Here is a 16,258-nt window from a genome sequence, read left to right on the forward strand (position 1 = left end):
TCGGATGTCTCAAGTGCACTGAGGCTTGCAGTGAAAAATTGCAAGAAGGGGACCCATTTGAGTATAAGAACTTTGTGGCTGTTGTTTCACAGGTGCTGGAATATGCCCAGATTGTGCTAACACTAGGGGCATTCTGGATTGGCCTCAAGTTCAGATTCCCTCTGATCTAGCTGCCATTGGAGGAATATCAACCCGATTATCAGTTATGTGATTACGAAGAAGAATCCTGGCCACGTGAGTTAATGGCCGATCAAGGATTCAAAGCTCCAGGCGATGACACTGCTGCTGCATACAATTTTACAAATTTCCATCAGGGGCACAGTAGAAGGGTCTGAGATTCTGCATGGGGACATGTAGTGGCTTCAGCCGAGGGGAGATGTTGGGTGTGGTTTTTCACTCATTTTTCATACCTTCTTTCTCTTGTTTTGAACTTTATGTCCTTTAGAACTATGCCCTTATATGACCAAATTCCCCATTTTCTTACCTTTTTCATCCATTTTACTGTCATGTTACTTTACTGTATTTTATCGAATAAATGCGAGGCTTTATTTCTTTTTTAGGATAACTAGACGAGCATTGAAGGAACATGTCGGGAAGTTTATCTTTTTCAGGTGTTGGCTCGCAGAAGCAGACAAGCAGTAGGACTTAGCTACAGGAAAGGGTAGAACAGTTCGCTTTTACACCCTGAATGTTGTTATATCGCTGTTATAGGTCGTTGTTGTTACAGGTTGCTGCTACACATTAGTGTTGTTACACATCGGGTGTTGTTACACCTTGCGTGGATCCGTTGTTACACCAACAGTGCTTTCTTCAGTTATGTCATGTCAGCCCGAACCATCATTTGCTCAATATTGTTGCACCGAAGCTGGAAATGTGGGTACTATTACATATAACAGTTGTTGGCAGTAGATTGTTTATTTTTGAGGAAACAAGACTCAAGCAGTTGTAACTACTATATATTTATTTAACAGTAGGTTGCAACTTCTTTATTTTTGATCAGTGTGAGAATCAAAGATTCTCATGGCTGATCTGTTTTCTAATTTTCGGGATGTAATAGTTATAAAAGACTCGACTTTTTATGTATCAAACATGCGCATATAGAAGAGTACTATTACTCTGTTTTTGTAACTCCTGAACTTATTTTAATATCAATTGGTACGGTGATGTTGTTATTGCTCCTCAATTGATTCGTTAATCACTTTTTGTGTCTTCCTACACCCTGCAGAGGAGGAAGGGCCCTCCTCTTTGGCAAGGATTGCAGTGATTAAGTAGTGTACATTTCAATTCAATTTATTGATTTATAATTTCTCGTTGTTACTATACATATCGTAGATTGCATTCACTATTGTTTCTATTTATTTTATGTCGTTACACAGAGTTGAACAACAAAGGAATAGTAACCAGCTGGAATAGATGTTAGCTCTAGGTGTGGCACGCCTTTATTTTAATAGTTGTGACTTGTGATTTAAATCTATGGATGGTTTTTTATATCTCCATACATGATTGATTCAATAATTTAGATCAACAACACCTTTTACAGTTTTTCCGCAATTTCTTATGCTTGGCTAAAGTGTATCGACACAGATAGTGCAAACTACAGTGAAACAACAAGACTTACCCTGGGTTGATAATTAATGTTGTAGTCTGAGTCAATTAAGGTTGATAAAACAACACTACACAAGGATGGCATAAGACTGCCCATTCTTGGCTATATAATTTGGGGATAAATAATGAGTCGGATCATTGTGCAAATAAAGACAATATTAAAAATATTTTTGCATCAAAATTTAAGAAGAAATTATGTGATAAAGAGTTAGAAGGAAAAAGGAAACTAAGATATGGTAATCAATAAAAATATTGAATATCAAAAGTATCTCTCTATCTTAAACAATGTAAAACATAAAATAAAAATTGTTGAAATGAGAACAAATTCTTATGAGCTCTATAGTGAAATAGGACATTGGTCAATTCACAATGCCATGGGATGAAAGAGTTTATATCTTTTGTGACACTAAGAGGGTTGAAAATAAAAAACAATTTCTCCTAGATTGTCCAACTTATATTCAAATTACATCTAAATTTAAAAATATTTGTCACACTATCAACCTTCCCAACCTTTTATTCAACAAAACTATGGTGACATTGAAATGCTTATCTTAATGCTTGTCGGGCATAAAAAGAAAATTCTAAAGAATTTGAGTAGTCTATTTCTTTTAAAGGTCCAATATACCATATGTGATCTTAGTGGATAACTATGTAAACTTTGAAACGGGAACTATAAACTCAAAATGGGAACTCTAGCCAAAAAACCCGAAAAAACATCAAAAACAGTGCTAAAAACGAAAAGTGTGTATTATGGAACGATGATTTTATTTTTTAGGGGTCAATTTTGAACATGTTTTAAAAATGGTAGTGACTACGAAATTTACTATGAAATTTTTGTGCAAAATATAGCTTCAAAACAAAAGTGATGATACTGGAACGATGATTTTTTTTTTAGGGTCAATTTTCAAACCTTTTAAAAAATGTTAGTAAAACCAAATTTTTATGTGCCAAACAAAGTTGTTTATGAGGAAAAAAACACATTAATGTTTTTGGTAGAATATCATTTTTCTTTCCTAAGTATAAATTCAACATGTTTTCAACCATAACATGTTAGATACAAAAGAAATTGAATTTTTCAACTATAAAATTAAAAAACCGTGATATTATGAACGAATTACATCACCAAATGAATTTAAAAGTCATTATTTGTATATTGAATAAAATATACATTATATCTCTAATTTAATATTGCGTTGTGGATATTTTAAACAATAGAAATTACCATAATTAAGATATATAATCCAAAAACATAAAAATGCCTCGCAACTTCTCATTTAACACCATATGGAAATAATCAATTTTATTTCAAGATACGATGCATACATCCATTATATAAATTGTCTTAAACAATTATTCAAAAATCACTCATATTTTCTTGCACACCATCAGAATTCACATCGTTAGATGAGTGACTGGATGCTGACAAAGATGTTCCATATTCTTCTTTTTCATCAACTAGTGCCCCATATGAGTCCACATGCATGCCCAACATTTCAGGTTTCAAAATTCTTCTAGATCTACGACTAGTTTCAGTAGACTCCCATCTCAACACTGTTCCTTCTGGTAAAAACCTTTTCAGAATCTCTATCGTCTTGAAGCAAAGAGTTCATCTCTTTGTTAAATTGAAGTCATAAACAAGTATGTCAACATCCTCCAATTTTAATATGTCTGTGCGGTGGTGATTTATATTTGTACCCTTTCTTTTTCTCTTTCTGCCATTTTTTTGTCAACTACCATCTTTGGCTTATACACACCATTGAATGGGTGTGTATTTGTGGCATACCAATGTACTTCAACACTTGTAACATCCTCATTTTCTGTAAAGACCTTTATAACTTTAGCAACCCAGAATGGATAGCCATTGAGATCTCCATCTGTTAGCACTACAATCATGCAACCGTCCTTAATATCATGTACTGAAACCTTGTAAAGGTCTTCCATGGCTTCACGTTGTGCAAGAGATCTTCTGGAACCAATATACATCTCTCTTTCCTCTACCTGTGAAGAATTAATAATACCTTGAGATTGTTGCTATTCAACAATTTTTCTTTCGTCATGTTCATTTGACACATTTTGTGGCCAAATAAATGGATTTTTCAAAGGTATATCTTCATTTGTTGTTGTTGAAAAGATTATTGAAAAATGACTCCCACCAAACTGAATCAGCAATTTCAAAGTACTCATATGTATATCTAATACATTTTTTAATTTCTTCCAGGCAATCAGAATAATTTATATCTCTATTTTGTTTGCGTGCATTCTGAACTTCACCAACTGATGGTAATAACAATATTTTTGATGCAAATATTGGATGATCTGGAATGAACTTCAAAAATTGAAAACCTAATGATGGTGCTCATTTTGTAGTAGTTGAATACTTCTTGCCCCATATTAGTGTTTTCCCATCAATTTTTTTGATACGAAATTGATGTTGGAAGCTAATGTCATTAAGTTGTTCAATGCATTTCCCCTCACCATATGATCCGGATTTAAACAGGAACGCAACAAATTACAGAGATAACCATATACACAAAGATGCAGCGGAAATAATACTTCATTTCATTAACGGAAAATACTGAAATATGCTTACAACCAGAAATGGAAATAAACCAGCTAGGGCGATGGTAGCTTATCTCTGAGAAGAGATGTGATGGCTACATGCCTCTAAACTGTCTTACAATGAGGCTCGAAGGCCTATTTATTGTTGAGAAACAGTGGAAAAACCCTTAACATTCCAGAACCTAACCCTAGAAGATGAAACGCCAAACTATGGGCCCCGTTTGGGGTAAGTTGGTACATCAACTTCCCGGGGTCGTAACTTTGGCATACAATCTCTGTTTGACGCATACAATAGCTAGTTAGAAAGATCTATCCGAGCACTATCATTGTTGTAACAGGCAACATCGAATGTTGCCCCCGGATTCCCCAAAAAACGTCGTTTAGGGCCTCAAAACGGCTCCGGAAGTTTAGGACCTGAAAAACTGCTAAAAATAGTAAGTTGTGCTACAATTGAGGAAACTGAAAATGCTGAGAAGAACAATGGTGGGGGTCCAGGTGGACTTGGCAAGTGGCCACCAATATCCACCTGGATCATTCCTCCCCCCTTAGGAAGCAATGGTCCCCATTGCGTTGAGCTCCTCCATGAGATGAGGAAACTTTTGCTGAACTTGTTCCCTGGTGAGCCACTTGCCCTGCTGAAGGAGTTGGCCTGCTTTGACAACTCGATACAATTGGATATTCTGTTGGCGAGTGTTCTTGATCTGTGTGTCCATGATCCGATCAGTTGCCGCTTGTTCCATGCAATCTGGATTTAATTCTGTGGGTTTGAGCTGTTATGCAACGTCGGATGTGTCTAGCAATGGTGGAAAGTATGGCCGAAGGCAGTCCACATTGAACACTGGGTGCAGGCCAAGGAATGGGGGAATGCTGAGCTCAAATGCATTGTCTCCCATAGCCTTAGTAATGGTGTAAGGACCATATCGGAGTGGTCTCAATTTCCGATAGGCTCCAGTAAGGCGTTCCTTTTGCAAATGCAACCAGACTTTGTCGCCCACCTGAAACTTGTGTGGCACCCGATGTTGATCATGTCGCTGCTTGTACTTGGCATTTGATTTCTCAAGAATGTCATGGACCTGCTGGCGAATGTGCTGGATGCACTCAATGAAGCTGGTGGCCTTATCTGTTTTGGACTGGACATGAGCTGAATTTATGTGAGTAGCTGCAAGTGGCATGGCTACATCAATGGGGCATAGTGGCTGGAATCCCAAACCCACCTGAAAAGGGCTATGGCCAGTGGAGCTGTGAAGAGCTCGGTTGTAGCTGTGCTGAACATAGGGGAGGCTCTCGTCCCATGTGCGTGGATGCTTTGAGTTATACATGCGCAGAATGTGCACAGTCATCCTATTGACAACCTCTGTCTGGCCATCAGTTTGAGGATGGAAGGCTATGGACTTCGTGAGTTTGGTGTCCAGCATTGACTAGAGACTGGACCAAAATGTGCTGAGAAACCGACTGTCCCGATCTGAGATGATAGACTGTGGGATCCCAAAGTGCACCCACACTTGTTCAAAGAAGAGTTTAGCAGTGGCTTCTGCTGTGATATTCTTCTTGCAGGCCACCATAATGGCCATCTTCGAGAACCTGTCGACGACCACAAAAACACAGTCATTTCCATGCTTAGTGGAAGGGAGGCCTGACATGTAATCCATGGAGATGGATTCCCAAGGTCGACTTGGGGTAGGCAACGGGGTATAGAGGCCATGCTTCTTAATGGTCGGTTTGGCAATGGCACAGGCAGTACATGATTTGATGTACTTTCCAACATCCTGTCGAAGATTCGGCCAATAGAAATAATTTTGCAGAACTGCCACTGTTTTCTCGACCCCGAAATGCCCAGCAGCCCGACTGTAGTGGGCTTCCCAAATCATCTTGGCACGCTCGCTTGAAGGAACACAAAGGTGACCGAGGTGGCATAATAGGGCATCTTGAAGGTGAAAATCTGGAACATGCCGACCCTCCAAGAGTGTCTGGTATGTGTGGCCGAATTCTGGGTCGCTTTTGAAGAGAAGTGGCCAATCAGAAGTCTCGTGCCCACAAGAGTTGAGCACGGTGGTTAACGCCATGATCGGTGGTCGACTGAGGCAATCTGCAATATTATTGGTGCTACCCTTCTTATACTTGATATTCAAGTGGAACTGTTGCAGGTATGTAGACCACTTCTGATGGCGATCATTCTGCAATTTCCCTTGGGTCTGTATGAACTGCAGGGGTCGGTGGTCTGTGTGGATGACCGTTTCCTTCCCCAAAATGTAATGCTTCCATTGTCGGCAGGCCTGTACAATGGAATACATCTCTTTATCATAAGTGGGGTACTTCTGGACTGTGTCTGAAAGTGTTTCACTATGATATGCCACTGGATGTCCATATTGAGTAAGGACTGCCCCAATAGCATAGTCAGAGGCATCTGTCTCGACCTCAAATGGTTGTTGTAAATCTAGTAACGCGAGCACTGGTGCCGTGCAGAGGCGATCCTTCAACTCCATGAATGCCTTCTGTTGAGATTCAGACCAAAAGAATTTTGCTTTCGCCCCTCCCTTGGTGACTTGACTCAAGGGCCAAGAAATATGAGAAAACCCCAACACAAACCTGCGGTAGAAGTTGGCAAGACCTAGAAAGCTGCGGAGCTCTGTTAGAGTGGTTGGAGAGGGCCAATCCCGAATGACTTGGATCTTGGCTGGATCGACATGCACCCCCTGTTCATCAATGATGTATCCCAGATACTGAACCTGGGTCATGCCAAAAGTGCATTTCTCCAAATTGGCACATAGCTTGTGTTGCCGCAGTGTTTGGAGAACCTGTCGGATGTGGTGGAGGTGCTCTTCCCAACTTTGGCTGAAGATCAGAATGTCATCCAAGTATACTACTACAAAGGAGTTGGTGAATGGCCACAAGATGTCATCCATTAGCCTCATGAAGGTTGCAGGAGCATTCGTCAATCCGAAAGGCATAACCAACCATTCGAAGAGGCCCTCCTTGGATTTGAAGGCAGTCTTCCACACATTATAGGGTTTGATTGGTACCTGGTGATATCCTGACTTCAGATCGATCTTGCTGAAATATTTCCCCCCCTTTAGTTGGTCTAGGAGGTCATCAATCCACGGGATCGGGTACCTATTACGGACAGTGATCTTGTTCAGCGCCCGATAGTCAATATAGAGTCTCCACGTCCCATCCTTCTTCTTTACCAACACGATCGGGCTCCCACAGGGCGATGAACTCGGACGGATGTGACCTTTCTGCAACAGCTCCTGAATCTGCCTCTTGATTTCATCGTTCTCCAGAACGGAGCTCCGATAAATTGGTCCATTAGGTAGCGGCGCACTTGGGGTCAGATCGATGGAGTGCTTGACTTGACAGTGCAGAGGAACCCCTGCTGGGGAGGTGAAGATGTCCTCGTACTCCTCGAGAACCTTGTCCATCTGTAGTTGTCGTGCAGAGGGACCCCGTCTGGAGGCCGCGGCCACTGTCTTCTTCTTTCCTTGAGGGCGTGTCATCGGGAAAACAAATTTCCTAGTTTTGGAAATGATCTTACTGCATTGTTTTGCAGCAATCAAAGAGATGGCGGTAGGTGGTGCTACCTCTGGTATCCTGTACAACTTATTTCCCAATGTAATAATAACAGCACGGGGCCTTGATTCATACACAGCATGTCGTTTCCACAAGTATGGTTGTCCTAGTAATACATCACAAACTTCAAGGGGAGCAATGTCACACAATACCTCATCCGTGAAGGGCTTGATGTTGTATGGAAGGCGACACTGCTGGCTCACGCGAAGATCTCATCCTTGGTGAAGCCACCCAATGGTGTATGGTTGTGGATGTGTTGTGGTTGGTAAGCCCAACCGCTTCACGACCTCTGCCGAAATGAGGTTCTTTTGACTCCCACTATCAATAATGAACTGTATCGGGGAGCCCTTTACCCACATCTGGGAGTGGAAGAGACGCTCCTCCTCCTCTGGATCTTCGGGTTCATTTTTCTGGATCTTTGCGGTAGCAACAGTGGCGCTGGGATCCGCATCAATGATCTGCTTCCCTTTTTCATTCCCCTTATCGGGTTCTGACTCAGAGTCGGAACATGCATCTGATTCTGAAACCTTTAGCTCAGCCACTAGTGACTGCTTGGCTCGAAACTCACTTGTGTTGTGAGTGGAGCTCTTATGGAACTCGCACCATTTTCTAGTGTCCTTTCTCGGCTTCGCGGCGCTGTTCTTTGCTTGCAGCTTCGGCTGGTTGTCTTGGGCTGTCCTGCCTTGGCTTTGTCCTTTGTTCTGTGGTTTAGGGGCACCTTTCCCCTGCTTTGGATAGCAAATCCAAAGTCTCGCTTCTTTTGTTTAAACTTCTGCTCGACCTTGACGGCATATCGGTATGCTGCGCCAAGCGAGGAGATGTTTAGGAATTGTATTTCTTCCTGGATGTACTTGTGCAGGAAGCCATGGTATTTGAGTATCAAATATTGCTCTGAATCCTTGATACCCAACTTTGTGCGAAGGGTATGGAAAAGATTGGTGAACTCCGGCACGTCTTGGTCCCTTCCTTGTCGCAACGTGGTCCACTTTATGTATTCATCCTCATAGCTTCCAAGAGGGTAGTACTACTCCTTGATGGCGTCCTGGAACGAATCCCAGGTGGGTGCGGCTGAAAATAGTGAGCCAGTACTTTCATCCTTCTGCTCGCAGTAGGTTTCCCACTAGTCCTTGACGTGGGGCGCTGCTTTGAGAAGAGCAAAAACAATCTTTTCCCGACTCAAAAATTCATGAACAGAAAAATAACCCTCTAGCAGATTTAACCATTTATCTACGGCATCTGCGTTTATTTGACCCTTGAATATGGGAATTTCAAAATTAACTTGTACCTTAAAGGGTGTGGCGTTTCCAGAGTAGCTGCTGGAAGCCGATGCGTTGCTTCTGGGTAGCCGCTGAAGGATCTGGGCAAAGCTGTCCATCATCGCGATCCGTTGTCGCTCGAGGGCTTCTTCGAGCAAGATTTTGATGGGATCTCCTGCCCCCTCATCTTTCTTCTCATCCGCCATGGGAGGCCATCGGGTTTTGCGAGGCTAGTCTTGCAAAGGTTCAACCAGTTCAAGCCCTAACTCCTTATATCCCGACCTTGTTGGGGACATGCAAAGAAAAACAGAGAAAAAGCAGACCGCTCTGATACCACTGATCCGGATTTAAACAGGAACGCAAAAAATTACAGAGATAACCATATACACAAAGATGCAGCGGAAATAATACTTCATTTCATTAACGGAAAATACTGAAATATGCTTACAACCAGAAATGGAAATAAACTAGCTAGGGCGATGGTAGCTTATCTCTGAGAAGAGATGTGATGGCTACATGCCTCTGAACTGTCTTACAATGAGGCTTGAAGGCCTATTTATTGTTGAGAAACAGTGGAAAAACCCTTAACATTCCAGAACCTAACCCTAGAAGATGAAACGCCAAACTATGGGCCCCATTTGGGGTAAGTTGGTACATCAACTTCCCGGGGTCGTAACTTTGGCATACGATCTCCGTTTGACGCATACAATAGCTCGTTAGAAAGATCTATCTGAGCACTATCATTGTTGGAACGGGCAACATCGGTCCATTCCATCGACCCATGTTGCCCCCGGATTCCCCAAAAAACGTCGTTTAGGGCCTCAAAACGGCTCCGAAAGTTCAGGACCCGAAAAACTGCTAAAAATAGTAAGTTGTGCTACAATTAAGGAAACTGAAAATGCTGAGAAGAACAATGGTGGGGGTCTAGGTGGACTTGGCAGGTGGCCACCAATATCCACCTGGATCACCATATGATCCCAGAATAAACCTTCACATGTCAACAGTTTCTTCCAACACATCAAAAGTAGGCTCTGGCATGTATGATTTCTTAAGACATTCAATTAGTGATGGCAAGCTCCCAATTTGCTTCCTCCTGAATATGACTGAAAAACGACTGAACATCTGATCAATATGGTCATGAGTGTGCCCAACAAGAAGGAAACCAACCTTTACCTTTTGAAAAATTCTCAATTCAACAAGCATGTTTAGATATCCAAAAACAACTTGATTTTTGTTTTCACAGAAAGTGTTGTCCAATTGTAGATACAAAACTTCAGGAAGAGCACCAGACCAATGAGAAATCACATCATGAATTATGGTTATGGTAATATTTGCATCATTATGAATATTTGGAGCCGTGAAGTACACCCTTGGCAACATTTTCTCGTTGAAGACCATACAACCAACCAAGTGAAACTGAATAAAATTTTCCTCCTGTAAATTTTTGGGTGTGCGAACAAAATGTGGTAAAAGTGTTTTCTTCTGGTCCATACCATCAATTATCAAACCCAAATATTTATTTGGATTATCATAACACTTCTTTAGATGCTTGTACAACTTCTTCCTTTCATTTGTTTGTTATTCATGATGATCCTGAAGTCCTTTGGCAATTAAATCTACACAACATAAAAGAAATTCACTAAGAAATATGTTTTCATAGTTGATGACTATAAAATTTTAAAAGTTAAAGTTATGAATGCTTACCTCTTTCTAACCCTTCACATTTGTCCCTTTTTTATTTTAGAGAAGCACATGTAATGCAAATCCCCATCCTTGTCTTCCTAGGAATATGGACATTGTTGAATTCTTTCTTCCATACTTTTAGAAAATATTGATATGTAATAAACTAGCCATGTCCCTCAACACCTTCTGCGTATTCTTTGTATAAGTTGTAGATTTCTCGTCTTAAAAAATTATCTGGAATATGTATTGTCTCTCTATTTGGCATACACTCTCCATGCTTTGAAAAGAAATATTTCATCCATGACATTGCAGTATTTGATAATGGCCAAAATTGTCTTTTATGACGTAATTTTGAATAAAATGTGGGATCCTTTTCCAAATTTTCTTGAATTCTCGAGAGATGAAAATTCCCAATCGAATGAAACATTTTGAAATCTTTTCTACAGATAAATAAAGTCCCAATATGATAATCATAACCTGACAATGTAGATTGCATGCACCCAACTAAATATGAATTTTGCATGCTTTTTTATTCATTGACAAATATCTCTTCCTGCTTTCTAATGCAAATTTGAAATCCATATGTTTCAAGCAATCTTTTTGGCAACATTCACTTGAAATGAGAGCATTGATAGAACTTCTTCTTGTCAGATATTATGATCTACCCCTTGTATAACTAGAACAACTTGCATTGATACGAAAAGGTCTTCTCCTACTCCTCGATACAATATTTCTTGGCAACATCTCCATCATTGGATCATCATTTGTATAAGGCTTTTCATCATCATTAAGAGGAATTTTATCCACACTATGATCAGCTCTGCTTTTCAAATATTGACTTGGAGGATATTCTTCATCATCTGCTTCTTCAGTGCTACTGTCGTAGTCCTTAGAATTCGGACTGAATGGAAAATCTGACTCGATGTTTAATGGATATTCTTCCTCATGTGCATTGTCAGTGCTACTCTCATAGTCCATAGAATTTAGGACTATGTCAAAAATGTGACTGTTTACTTATTGAACATGCTACATCCTGTCCTTTGTCACTACTACCTTTATACTCATTAGAATTAGGACTAAGTGCATCATCCTGTCCTTCATCACTCCTGCTCTCATAGTCCTTAGAATTAGGACTAAGAGGACACAGTGACACTCTATTCTTTTGAAATTCAACATCACGCTCTTCATAACTATTGCTCTCATAGTCCGCAGAATTAGGACTAAGTGGACACTGTGACACTCCAATATTTTGAAATTCATCATCCCACTCTTCATCGTTGCTGCTCTCATAGTCCTTAGAATTAGGAGTAACTGGACATCGTGACACTCCATACTTTTGAAATTCAACATCATGCTTTTAATCACTACTGCTCTCATAGTCCTTAGAATTAGGACTAAGTGGACACTTTGACACTCCATTCTTTTGAAAATCGTTATCACGCTCTTCATCACCATTGCTCTCATAGTCCTTAGAATTAGGACTAAGTGGACACTGTGACACTCCATTCTTTTCAAATTTGCCATAATGCTCTTCAAAACTGTTGTTGTCATAGTCCTCAGAATTAGGACTAAGTGGACACCGTGACACTCCATTCTTTTGAACTTCACCATCATGCTCAGATTCAAAACTACTGCTCTCATAGTCCTCAGAATTAGGACTAAGTGGACATTGTGACACTCCGTTCTTTTGAACTTCACCATCATGCTCTTCATCACTGCGGCTTTCATAATCCTTAGAAGTAGGACTAAGTGGAATCCGTGACTCTTTATTTATTTGAAATTCTTCATCCCCTCTTTCATCAGTGTTTCTCTCATAGTCCTTAGAATCAGGATTAAGTGGAAGAATTGACTTTCTATTCATAGTGGAAGAATTCCTGCTATATTCATCAATATGAATAGAGTTGTTACGCGACGAAGATGTTGATGGTGTATAAATCGAAACTTCATTATCAGAACAATCCATCCCTTTCAAATAGAAGATGTTGAATGATACAAATGGAGAGTCTCCTGAAGATATTATATAGCTTAAAGAATGAAATTTTGCCTCCAAAAATTTTGCCTCCCAAAAGTTTCGCGAAAATATTTCCCTCCAAAAAGTTTGTTAGATTTATTTACCTTCATTATTTTGTTCTACAATTTATTGAAAAATGTAAACTAAATTTTTTTATGAAATAAATCATTAAAATTAAAATTGTAAACTACAACTTCTACATTAATTATTTTAATAGTTAGAGTATATAATATTTACCAAACAATTGAATTTTTATTTTTTAGATTTTTATAATATATTCTAAAACAAATTATCCCACATTCAACCCATTGTAAAACAATTCTACAATATTCATTTTATAATATTTTAAAACAAATTATCCCACATTAACCATATGGTAAAACATCTCCGTAATTTCACTTATATATTAAAATTTCATTATCACTATTACTCACATCACATCTAAGCTTTCTGAAAAATGTTGAAAGAATCGTGAATTTGTGGAGTAGCTACATTGCTATCAACAACATATTCAACGAAGAATTCTCGCAATTGAAAGGTAAGTTAAACTTTTTTCTTTAAAGAATTTTTTTTTTTAAATTAATAATTTTTCTGAGCCAAAATAACAATTACATCCATCGTAAGCACAGTGGGCCAGATCAAACTCAATCGCCCAATACCCGTGGGTGGACCGCCGTAGTGTCACAGGGTGGATGGGGAGGTCGGGCGAGCGGTCGGGGTGTGAGGGCGTGCAGGGCGATAGGGGGTGTGGGGGCGGCCCAGCGGCTCGCCCGCCTGTCATGGGGTAGGGCAATTCTCAGAATCACCCAATCCCGCCGGCGGGCGGGAGAGCTACTAGGGTGGGTGCCACAACCCGACTTGTCCCCTACCTCCAACCCCACTCCCAACACCCTCACTACCTTCACCCACACCTCGCGCCCCTACCCCCTTTATCCCTACCAACCCAACCCATCGCCCGCCCGAGCGCCCTAACCCACCCGCCCGCCCGGCGCCCTCACCAAGCCGGGTGAGGTGGGTGAGAGCGCCAGGCGGGCGGGCAGGTGAGCGCGCCCTCACCCACTCGACGCCCTCACCAGCCTCACCAGGCCGGCTGGGTGAGGCGGGTGAGGGCGTCGGGCGGGCAGGCGGGTGAGGGCGCCCTCACCCGCTCGCTCGCCCAGCGTCCTCACGCGCATGGCGACCTCACCCGCCCGCCCGCCCAATACATGAAAAATTCATTAAAAAAAAGCTATTATTTAACCATTTTTAGCTAAAATTATCGTATAAAAATTATGATTTTGTCATGTCAGTTCTAGCAAAAAATTATCAAAACGTGTAGTTTTTTAGTTATATTTATGTTAAAAATGGTTATTTTTATGTCCATTGTTAAAAAATATTGTTTTTTTCGAAACAATTATTTCATGTGGATTGAAAAATTAATTAAGGATGTATAAATATGTAGAATATCAAAAATTCTAAATATCGACTTCCTAATTAAAAAATGCAAAACAATAAAAACCTCACTAAAAAAAAGTTAAAATTAAAATAAAAAACAAGAAAATGTGAAGAAAACGACCACTTCAAAAATGATCAAATTTACAAAATAATTATTTACATTTTATACATTAGAAAATTTAAAGCCAAAATACAGGTCTTTTAAAAAAAGGGGGTGATGCAGAATACTCACTAGAAAATTTAAAGCCAAAAAACAGGTCTTTTAAAAAAAGGGGGTGATGCAGAATACTCACTTTTTAAATCAGCATAAAAATCACTACCATTCTAAAACGATTCTAAAACGTAATGTACATAAAAAAATTAAAGTGCCAAAAACTATGATCTAAAAAAAACATGTTCGTTCTGCATCACCCCTTTTCGAAATCAGGTCACTTTTTTGCTATCTCTACGAAACAGGTAACAGTATCAGTTCCCGTTTCAAAGTTTACATTGATGGATATTTACATCATCGTCATTGTGATTATAATAAATTATTTTTAGTATTTTTAAAATTTTCTCTCGCACCTTTTTAAAATTTTAGAAAAATATTTATAAATTATTATCACTATTTTTAAATTTTCTCTTTAATTTTTTTTTCAAGTTTTTATCTTTTAAATGGTTATTTTTCAAGTTTTAGTTCATAGTTTAGTAAAATTATTTCATAACATCGCTAAAATATGAACCAACTCCCCAACGACATATGAACCTATGCACCTACTCTCACCAACCATAATAATGAAGTTGGGTATTGGACCACTCTCAAACAATGTATGATGCAAAAATCTATATTTTTGTGACATTAAAAGGGTTAAAGGCAAAATACAATTTCTTGTAGATTTCTTGTGTACATCTAAATCAAATCATAATTTCAAAATATTTGTTACATTACTTACTTTCCTAACTTCTGAAATCGTGTGAGTTATGATAAACTTAAGACACTTTTCTCTATACTTTTTGGACATATAAATAAGATTTTAAAGAAATCTATGTAATTTTTACTTCTTTTTTATTAGTGATAAATCAATTATAATTTAAATGATCATTAATCATTATTCCCATCATATAATTTTAAATATAATAAATTCATTAAAAAAAAATATAACTTTTAATTTATTACAATTACATATTATAGTTTATTTTAAGGAAATTTCTACTAGAAATGAAGAATAATAATAAAAAATAAACTTTAATTTTATGAATTAAAAAATATTCAATTTAATATATCATTGCTGAATTACATTTATAAAGTTTAGACTTTAAAATTATTTTATTATAACAATAATAAAATAATAGCATTAATAATATTAATTTTTAATGTTATTGATAATTGATATATGTACTTGATATGGACATATTCGCATTTATCAACCAACCGTATTTATTAATGTAATTATGCTTTTGTGTGTATATATATATATATAATAAAAAAATCAAAATGTTTTATTTAATTTAAATATAACAAATTTTTTTTTTTTTGAATCAGTGACCGGAGAATCCACAGTATGAACATTTTTATACCAACGTTTCAAATCCAAGTGGGATCCATCATCAGGGCTTGAAGAATGATGATAAAAGAAGAGCAAATAAGTCAAAATAAATACTAATGAGGAAGAATTTTTCAAAGAAGAACACACTGTCGGCTAGAATCTTAATATAATTTTATTTAAATATAACATTTTTATTATGGCTATTTTTAAATATATAGATTTATATAATTTAATTGTGTATAGTACAGATAAAAAATTAACATATCGAAATTGTCAAAATAAATATAAACCAATATAAATGAAAAAATATTATTAAAATAGAAATTAAAAATATTAAAAAAAATTCAATATCTTAATCAATATTAGTTTTCCCCTCGTTGTCAAGTTTGACATTCAAAGACATTATTATTTAAGTGCATACAATCTGAAATATTTTTTTTTTAAACTAATGAGTTTTAGCCTTTAAGATTTTATTGTTTTTATTTAATTTTTTTCTATTATACACCTCTTTCAATTTCCCCTGATTTCATAATAAACCTAATAAACTTAAAACAAGTGTCAATAGAAATTTTAAACCAATTTCTCTTTTCATTGCTGCTATTTCTGCGAACTAATTT

This window comes from Pinus tabuliformis, chromosome 1_1, assembly GCF_031772625.1.
Source record: "Pinus tabuliformis cultivar Carrire ecotype Pingquan chromosome 1_1, CPIR1, whole genome shotgun sequence".
Lineage (NCBI taxonomy): Eukaryota > Viridiplantae > Streptophyta > Pinopsida > Pinales > Pinaceae > Pinus > Pinus tabuliformis.